This window comes from Epinephelus moara, chromosome 21, assembly GCF_006386435.1.
Source record: "Epinephelus moara isolate mb chromosome 21, YSFRI_EMoa_1.0, whole genome shotgun sequence".
Lineage (NCBI taxonomy): Eukaryota > Metazoa > Chordata > Actinopteri > Perciformes > Serranidae > Epinephelus > Epinephelus moara.
The window spans coordinates 36,016,430-36,026,090 of NC_065526.1; the positions used below are offsets into that span (position 1 = coordinate 36,016,430).

Consider the following 9,661-nt stretch of genomic DNA (forward strand, 5'->3'; position numbering starts at 1 on the left):
CAAAGACAAAAACAACAAAAGACAAGTGTTAAAACATGCCAAAATTGCTAAAATGATGTGGACAAACACAAGTAATAAAGTGAAGTAAACAAAAATACAAAGAACAAAAAGTGACCACTAGATCATAAACAAAAGCCACATTAAACAAATGTTAGGTTCAGCACAAATGAAATGGTTTTAAAAGAGCGTAATGGCATTTAAATATGGGCCCAGACAGCTATTAGCCGCTTCCTATCAGGACATTCCAGAGGATCACTCTCACTCTGAAGTTGTTGAAATCCGGCGCTTGGGCAGTGACTTACAGCATCAGACACTGACAAAAAAGACGTCCTTTCATGTTGGCATGAAACGTGACCAATCGCTGGGGCATCAGGGAAAAGTGGGACAAAAATGAAAGTTAAGGCAGTGAGGGCTCATGTAGGGCGGGTGGGAGGGGTGGTGGATGGGTCCAACAACTTCCGACTTTTATTCAGGAGGCCAGTTAGCTTCCCTTATGATTCTAAAGCCAAACTAATGTATGTATAATGTACATTTCCACAGCACTAATTAATTTGGTACAACAGAGATGTATCCCATTGACTTTTTGTACATGTTTCACATTAAATGCCTACCAGTGGTATGCCAGTTGAGCTGCTGGAGGACTTCTAATATGTAACATCTGTGCAGGAAGGTTAAATACATACTGCTCTTTTTCACTAACTCTGTGTAATTGGGGTCATTTCTACAGAAGGACACTGCATTTATCCGAGAAAAAGAAATTGGAGACTCATATTTATGTATTTTTATCTCATAATTGACCCTTCACTAGGTCCCGGCCTTGCCTGGGGAACAATGTTTATTAATGATACTTGTTGCCTGGAGAGGTTAGAAGGAGATATACATTTCTTCCTTGTTCCAAAGCCAAAATAAAAAAAAGTGTAGGGTTAGCAAACTCGCTACTGAGGATACAGCCTGCTGAAAGTTAACACATGCTGATTTTGCTTTTTAATGATTATAGCAGTGAATAAAGACCTACCCTGCTCTACAGAAACCAGTGAAGGGAAACAGGGAACCTGCCGTTATTCAACCGGCTATGTGTCATCGCAGTGTGCAGATGAAAGTGTTTGGCTTCCCCCCAAGCTCCCCACCTATACACCAGCAGAGTATCGGTGGCTAGTTGAATATCTGCAAAGTTTCCTTTTATTAGGGACCTCGGCCGAAGGACAAAGTCCCTATTGTTTTTGCTGCGTTTATTATTAGGGACCTCGGCCGAAGGACTTACTTGACATCAAGTAAGATGTCATTTTTCAAAAATTCTCTTACTAAAAAAATATTTCCTCCTACACCGTTTATTGTATTGACTTCAAACATGCACACATGATAGATCATGCCCTGCTAAACAATTCCTCTGAACAACTTTGTCATTACTCAAACGGTTTGGATTTTATGCCCTCTTTAAGGTAACATGTCACAAAACCTCTTGACAATTTTTGCGTCACCTACACACACTAAAATGGCTGCTGCTGCCTGTAGGAATGACATAGAAAGATCAAACCAAAACTGGCTTGTTTGTCTTCTCGAGATCTACAAATCACTCATTGACACCACTGACCTAAATCCAACAAGAAATTAGCTAGTGTAGAGTTCTCAATGGGCCCAAAAATTCAACCCGAAACCGAAATGATCCGAGGGACTTGAAGCCCGAAACCGGGCCGGCCCGACATCATCACGTACATCACTGGGTCCGAGCCCGACTGAACCCGAGTTGTTTTTGTTTTTTAAATGGAAGGGGGAAAAAATGATGCTCCCCCTGTGCGCCTCAGCAGTCTGGCTTCCCTGGCTCAAATACAGTATCTTTAATCACTTAAAGTCAGCCTTTGTGTGTTAGTGCTGCTGTCGCACCCTCACACAGTGCGCTTCTCTGACAGACACACTTTTTTTTTTCTCTCTCTCTCTCTTCACTGTCCAAGCCTTATTCGGATCGGCTCTGGCTCGGGTTGACATTGAGAACTCTAAGCTAGTGCCTCTGAAGTAACATGAGCAAATGTGTCAGCTGTGAGCTAGACATCGTAAACGTGCGACGAAGATCGCATTTTTGACTTTTCAAACATGAAACCAATATCTTTGCATTCAGAACAAGTGTATCTTTCTTGTGGTATGTTCAGATTGACGATTGGACCTACGGTTTGGGAATGCGAGGGAGGAGTTGAAAGCCACCTCCATCTGCCTGCTCTTCAACTTGTCTCTCTCTCTCAGTGGTGGACATAGGATGTTTGTAGGGCAGGGTTGAAAAGGAAAAAAGGGCACCTACTGCATGACATGGGGGCCCATTGATGTGGAAAAAAATCAGTTGACCCCCTAAACATGCTCAAAAAGTCACCAAAATTGGCATGCATGTCAGGACTGGCGAAAAATTTTAGAAAATGAAGTAATGAATCCTCAAAGTGCCAAAATGGGCTCTCTAGCACCACCTAGACACACTAAAATAGCCGTTGCCCCCTGTAGGAATGTTGTAGAGAGATCAACTCGTCCTAATCAGATCTTCTTTATAACTTTGTCATTACTGGAATGGTTTGGATTTTATGGCCTCTTACAGGTGATGTCTCACAAAACCTCCCAACAATTTTTGCGCCACCTAGACACACTAAAATGCCCGCTGCGACCTGTACGAATGTCGTAGAAAGACATAACCAAAACTGGCTTGTTTGTCTTATCAAGACCTACAAATCATGTGCTGACACCCTTGACCTAAATCCAACAGGTAGTGAGCTATGTGCTCTTTCAAAGTAAGATGTCATTTTTCAAGAATTCTCTTACACAAAAAATATTTCCTCCTACACTGTTTATTGTAACGACATCAAACTTGCACACATGACAGACCAAGCCCTGCTAAACAATTCCCCTGAACAACTTTGTCATTACTCAAACGGTTTGGATTTTATGCTGTCTTCAATGTAACATGTCACAAAACCTCTTGACAATTTTTGCACCACCTACACATACTACGGTGGCTGCTGCCACCTGTAGGAATGACTTAGAAAGATCAAACCAAAACCGGCTTCTTCATCTCCTCGAGACCTATAAATCATTGAAACCAGTAACCTAAATCCAACAGGAGATGAGCTAGTACCTCTGAAGTAACATGAGCAAATGTGTCAGCTGTGAGCTAGACATCTTCAACTTGCAACGAAGATCGCATTTTTGACTCAACAAACATGAAACCTATATCTATATCGTTCGGAACGAGTGTATCTCTCTTGTGGTATGTTCAGATTGACGATCGGACCTATGGTTTGGGAATAAAAGGGAGGAGTTGAAAACCACCTCGATCTGCCTGCTCTTCAACTTGTATCTCTCTGTCAGTGGTGGACTTAGGATGTTTGTAGGGCAGGGGTGAAAAGGAAAAAAGGGCACCTACGCATGACAGGGGGGCCCATTGATGGGGAAAAAACTCTGTTGACCCCCTAAACATGCTCAAAAAGTCACCAAAATTGGCATGCATGTCAGAACTGGCGAAACATTTGATACAATGAAAAAATGAACCCCAAAAGTGCCAAAATGGGCTCTCTAGCGCCACCTAGACACACTAAAATGGCCGTTGCCCCCTGTAGGAATGTGGTAGAAAGATCAAACCAAAACTGGCTTGTTTGTCTCATTGAGACCTACAAATCACGCGCTGACACCCCTGACCTAACTCCAACAGGAAGTGAGCTATTCGCCCTTTCAAAGTAAGATTTCGGCTCAAAATTGCTCTTTCTTCAAAAATCTTCTTCTCCTACACCATTTATCATATAGGCATCAAACTCGCACACATGACAGATCAACTTGTGCTTAGTGCTCTGTAACTGTAGCACATGTAGTATGCAGCATGACAAGTGACTTACTTATCAGAGTATTTCTTTGGTCAACAGTCAAGTAACCACACACAAACACACTCTCACTCTCACTCTCTCTCTCTCTCTCTCTCTCTCTCTCTCTCTCTCCTTTTGTCTCATTGTGTCATACAGATTACCGTTAATGTATTATGTTGATCTGTTCTGTATGTCATCTATTGCACGTCTGTCGTCCTGGAAGGGGGATCCCTCCTCAGTTGCTCTTCCTGGGGTTTATACCGTTTTTTTCCCCTGTTAAAGGGAGTTTTTCCTTATCTGCTGAGAAGGTCCTAAGGACAGAGGGATCTTGTATGCTGTAAAGCCCTGTGAGCCAAATTGTGATTTGTGATATTGGGCTTTATACATAAAATTAATTGATTGAGTGATTGATTGATGTCGTCAGTAGTTTGGTTTTCAGAAGACATCAAAGTTCTACTCCCAAGTCATAAGTCCCTTGTCAAAAATGACCTTGCGTTCTATTGACATTGCTTGTTTTATCGTCATCTCGACTCTTACGAATAGGCTCATTCACATTGTCTACATGAGCTGGAGGCCGACAGCGAGAGTCCGAGGTCCCGAACAACGCTGCTTGCAGCTTAATTTTTTATTGTTTTCTGTCTCAATCACCAGTAGCGTGGTGGTTCACTTTTAGCCTATAGTTAGGCTTTAGCTTCTGACTATCTTGATCTTTTGAATCTGTTGTTGTGAATGACAACAATACTATGTGTCACACAGCGGCACCATTGTTGGGATCTGTGCCTCACCAATGGCCTGACCTCGAAATCGATCTCCAATTAAAGTATCAAATTGGCTTTCGGAAAGAATTCATAAGTATTAATAATATTCATTATGTTAAATAAAGTGACTTAATTTACATTAAATCAGCTCCTGGGGCACCATTCCCAAGAAGGGGAAAGTGATAGCCAGTTAATGATATCAGTCTCATAAAGCTCACTAAACTATCAATTTGGGATTTTGATTAATAATTAAAGTAATAACCATAACCAAATTAATAGTAAAGTCTGAAGTATTTTGGAGTTCTTGACATAGCAGAGGTTGACTTTTGATTCACTCTTGTGCAAAATTAAACAAGCAGCAGGTATGATTCCAAATATATTTATTCACTAAGAAAGCAAAGCAAACAAAACACACGAATCCTATCTCACTATATACAAGCATGGGTGTAAGTGTGTGTTGGTGTGTGTGTGAGAGAGAGAGACAGACAAAGGCGGGTGTGTGAAACAAAGGGCCGTTTGGCCTCCAAACAAAATGGCTGACAACAGAGAACTACAAGATGGCAGAATCAAAGCTGGCTTCAGAATAGAGGTCACTGGTACACGTGATCAAAGCGAGCTGCATTGTGGGAATGGAAGGCACGCTAACTGTTGTTTACATGTTGTTCACCAGTGTTTAAGCTAGCTGTTGGTACTGCATTTGTTTCAAGAACTTAAAATAAAGTACGATTAAAACTCAGAATGGACCAGGCGAAAGAAAAGGTTGTGTGTCCGTACCGCGAGAAGCTGAACAAAACGGCAAAGGTGTGGTATTTAGAGAAAATTAAAGGAGTTAAAGGGCTAGATCCATACGAGCACAGGGAGTGGACGGCTGACGTGAATTTACTTCCTAACTTTTCCCAGGCAAACCTGTACAAATACATGCTTTTGGGTGTGAGTGCCTACACCCACGAAGTATTCACAAATATCAGACCTGTGGAGCAGGGCAACGTTCAGTTTACCGATGGATGGGTACACGACCTGGAGATTTTAAAAGTCGAAGCGAAAACCATCATGCGCACGAAGGTAAGGACACAAACAAACACCACACACCATAAAAAAACTTTCCTTTGCTCGAAAAACTGCCTGCATTTTACCAATATAAGAAATTCGCCATATTTTTACTAGTTTTACAGCCTTCACTTAATGTGATTTCCAGCCAAACACTGTTGTCGGTGTTGTTGTTGTTGCTGCTGCTGTTGCTGTTGCTGCTGCTGCTGCTGTTAATTTTGCATCATTTTTGACTAGTTTCTGTAGTGGTGACTAGCTGGGATGTCGATGTTAAATTCCTTCACCAACAACAGTGTTTGGCTGGAAATCACATTAAGTGTGGGCTGTAAAACTAGTCAAAATATGGTGACTACTATGTGTGTGTGTGTGTGTGTGTGTGTGTGTGTGTATATATATACTGTATGTCTGTGTGTATGTGTAGGTATGTATATGTATATGTCTGTATGTATGTGTATGTATATATGTCTGTATGTATGTGTGTAAGTTTGTATATCACCAACTGTTTGCCTTAAACAGCCTAATCATTGTTGTAGTTGTTTAGCAGTAAAAGTTATTTTGAAAGATTTTACTAATTTTGTTTTAAACCTATATCCATGTTATTATTTTTTAGGTGAATTACTCCATGCGCCTTAGCCTAAAGCCACTGCAGCCATGGGTGATCCTCAAGTCCTGCGGGGAAGTGGAGAGTGTCCACTGCATATGTATGGCAGGCGTCGCTGAGAAGTGCGTACATGTGTGGCCCTCCTTTATAAAATCGACACAGCGGTAAGACTGCGGGGGACTCTGACACCAACAGATGTTTCAGCCTACTGGTTGGTGCCCTCTAATGTGAACAAGGTGAGAAGAGCAGCAGGTGACACCATCGACTATACCACTGGTGCAGCTAGGAAGAAGGCACTTGATCAGTCAATGAGTGGACTGCACCAAAGTCCATCCGGGATATGGACCCGTGTCGGCGAAAAGGTGATACCAATGCGCACACTTGGTGACCCTAAGTGCACATTATGCACGCTCACAGGTCTGGACTCTGTTCTGTGCTGGAGGGATTCAGCCACATTTATGCAGACCCTGTCAGCCGGGCATTCTGCCCAAGTCACTACTGCGCCTTCGCAACTCAAAAATGGATGGCTGTGAATTGTCGGTCCTGCTAAAGCACTGCGAGGGCCTGAGACACCTTGTAGCAGTGACTACAACAGAAGCGGCCAGTTTGGAGAGGCAAACAAGAGAGCAGCACCAATCTGATCTTTGGTACAAAGCAGGAGCATTCCTGCTCCTGCTTTGTACCAANACTGGCTCATTTGACTGATTTTTATATTTATTAAGTTTTAAGAAGCCAGCCTGGTGGTAACTCATTTTATCTTGGAAATAATCACTGGGAGGTATGATGGGGTGAGATTTGGAACAAAATAATACAAAATTAGATATCCCACCAATATCTGAGTTTGAATTATTCTGAAATATTGATTATAACCTCATTTGACATGTGTGGACTAGATTTTAAAGTCTGATCTGGATTCATTGTAAATATTCCACAAGGTTGCGCCATATCACTCTGCTTTGACAGTGACATCACTATTTTGGATTTACCCTTTGTACAAATTGTTTGTATGTGTGTAAAGCTACCATGACTTGTTATTCATGCAACACCGTGACCTTAACACTTACAAATAAACATTAAAAAACAAAGCAGGCTACAATGAATTTCCGTGCAAAACAGCTTTTAGTGCAAACATTTCCACACAATTTTACACTACTGTAATAAAGGCTTATTATAAGATTAAACATTTCACACAAGAATATTTTGATAGAAAAACAAAACACATTTTACAAAAAAATATTTCAAGTATTAGAAAAATAGATAAAACTAGAACAAATAAGAGGAAAATATTTACATACTATTATACCTCACTATTACTACTAATATAAAATCTGCATATACTGGTGGACTGTCCTGGGGTGCATTTTGCTGCTTTGTAAAAAAAAGTTAAACCCTGAGGAGGACTCCTGAACTGTCCTTGGGTGAATAGCAGCCTATACCTGAGCATCAGTGCAAATTCTATACAGTTATTAGTTTTGATCGAAAAACTTAGAAAACAACTTGCAACATGGTACTTCAATTACAAAAAATATTTCAAGTATTAGAAAAATAGATAAAACTAGAATAAATAAGAGGAAAATATGAACATAAAGCCCACTATTACTACTAATATAAACTCTGCAATGGACTGGTGGACTGTCCTACAAGTGTGTGCAAATGAGCTCCTTTTAGAAAAACAGGAGATGAGCCCCTTCAAGTCTTAATTGAACAATAACAAAAAGCAGTTCCATACTTTATGGTTTCTTCTACCTGTCCCTCTTGTCCTTGGGCAAATTAGCGTTAAGGAAGACAAGTGATCTGACCTTTGCTGGCTTGAGGTGACTTCTCTTCTCTGAGATAATTTGCTCGGTTTTCGAGAATATTCTCTCAGAGGGAACTGATGTCGCCACAACACACAGCTTCTTGGCCATCAGCTTGCTAAGCCTGGGGTACACAGGGACCCGACTTTCCCACCACTCATTTTTTTTTGCAACAAGAGGCTCCTGTAGGTAGGCTCGCACCTCCATGACAGCATCTGCCGTGGGATTCCTGGCTGATACTGTTCCCTCTACCTGCTCATAGGGGTGGGAGATATAACAATGGGAGATACAACAATTTATGAGATTGTGATATTAAACTGATGTCATCCTAGATTTAGAGAAAAAATTGTGATCAATTTTGCCACACTTACATCCTCATGGAAATAGCTCCAAACAATTGATTCAGCTGCGGCCGCACTGCCTGCTCCTTCCACTTCGACTGGTTGCTGGATGGGTTCGCTGCTGCTAGGACTGAGTCTTCCTGCTGCAGTTGATATCCTTTGGAAGGTCTCATCTGCAGTTTTGGCATCAGCGAAAGCCATCCTCTTAAATCGAGGGTCAAGAGCAGCAGCATCTGCAAGCATGTGGTTTGATTCGATTCGATGGAATCTACCCGACATGCTTGCACAAAGACAGTTGACCATGTCTTTTGCTGCCTGTGTTGTTGCCCTCCTCCGGAAATCGTTTGTGGCTCTTTGCAATCCCCTGGCCAGCAGTATGACTTTGGAAGCCGTCACGTAGCTATTGAGAAAAAAATAAATATTACTTTAATGATACAATTATAAAGTTGATAAACAATAATAAATACTACAATGTACTACACATATCTATTATGGTACCAAATCTTATAATTTAGTATCAGGTAATTTGCATGCATGCTATAGAAATCTACTGCTGACCAGCTGAACAACATACCTTTCTGCACTGAGTTCAACAGTGACCTCCTCAAATGGCTTCAAGATGGTGCACATTTCCTGCACTGTAGTCCATTCTTCTTGGGATAAAAGGCGGACTGGTGCATTGGTGACGGCCAGGGTGGACACGATGGGATTTTTGTTGGTCAGAAAACTTTGCAACATGTAATATGTTGAGTTCCACCTTGTGACACAGTCCTGTTTGGGTCGGAGTTCATCCATCTTCATTTGGAGCTGTGTTTCCTTCAGTTTTTGCGCAGCCACTGTGCTTCTGTGAAAGTATTCCACTGCCTCTTTAACTTTATCGATGATAGATTGTGGACCTTTGAGGGCATCTCTGACCACAAGATTAATGGTATGTGCCAGGCATGGAAGGTGGGTCCATCCTGTTATTTGAATGGCCTTTGTAATGTTTGCAGCATTGTCAGTTAAGCAGCACACCACTTTCTTATCAATCCCCCACTCTGCTGCAACACTACGAAGCTTTTCTGCCAGGTTGTCTGCTGTGTGCCGTTCATTGAATTCAAAACAGTCCAGTAGGCAGGAGGACATGTGAAAATCTTCAATAAAGTGGCATGTTACACACATGAATGAGGTAGTACCCTTGACGTCCAACAATCCGTTGTTAGGCATACTGCTGACACTTTGGACACCCTTCTCCTAAGTGATGCTGCTTCTCTCTCATAGATTTCAGACACTCTCTGGGTTAGTACCC

At 41.6% G+C, this 9,661-nt stretch overlaps 1 long non-coding RNA gene across 1 annotated transcript; it reads right to left on the bottom strand.

The window, feature by feature from the left end:
• Positions 1-3,381, bottom strand: LOC126383290 (uncharacterized). The gene is made up of 2 exons (XR_007569131.1): positions 3,266-3,381; positions 1-2,158 (listed from the first exon to the last, which is right to left on the bottom strand). It is a non-coding gene; the product is annotated as an uncharacterized LOC126383290 (long non-coding RNA).
• Between the last annotated feature and the right edge of the window lie 6,280 nt (positions 3,382-9,661).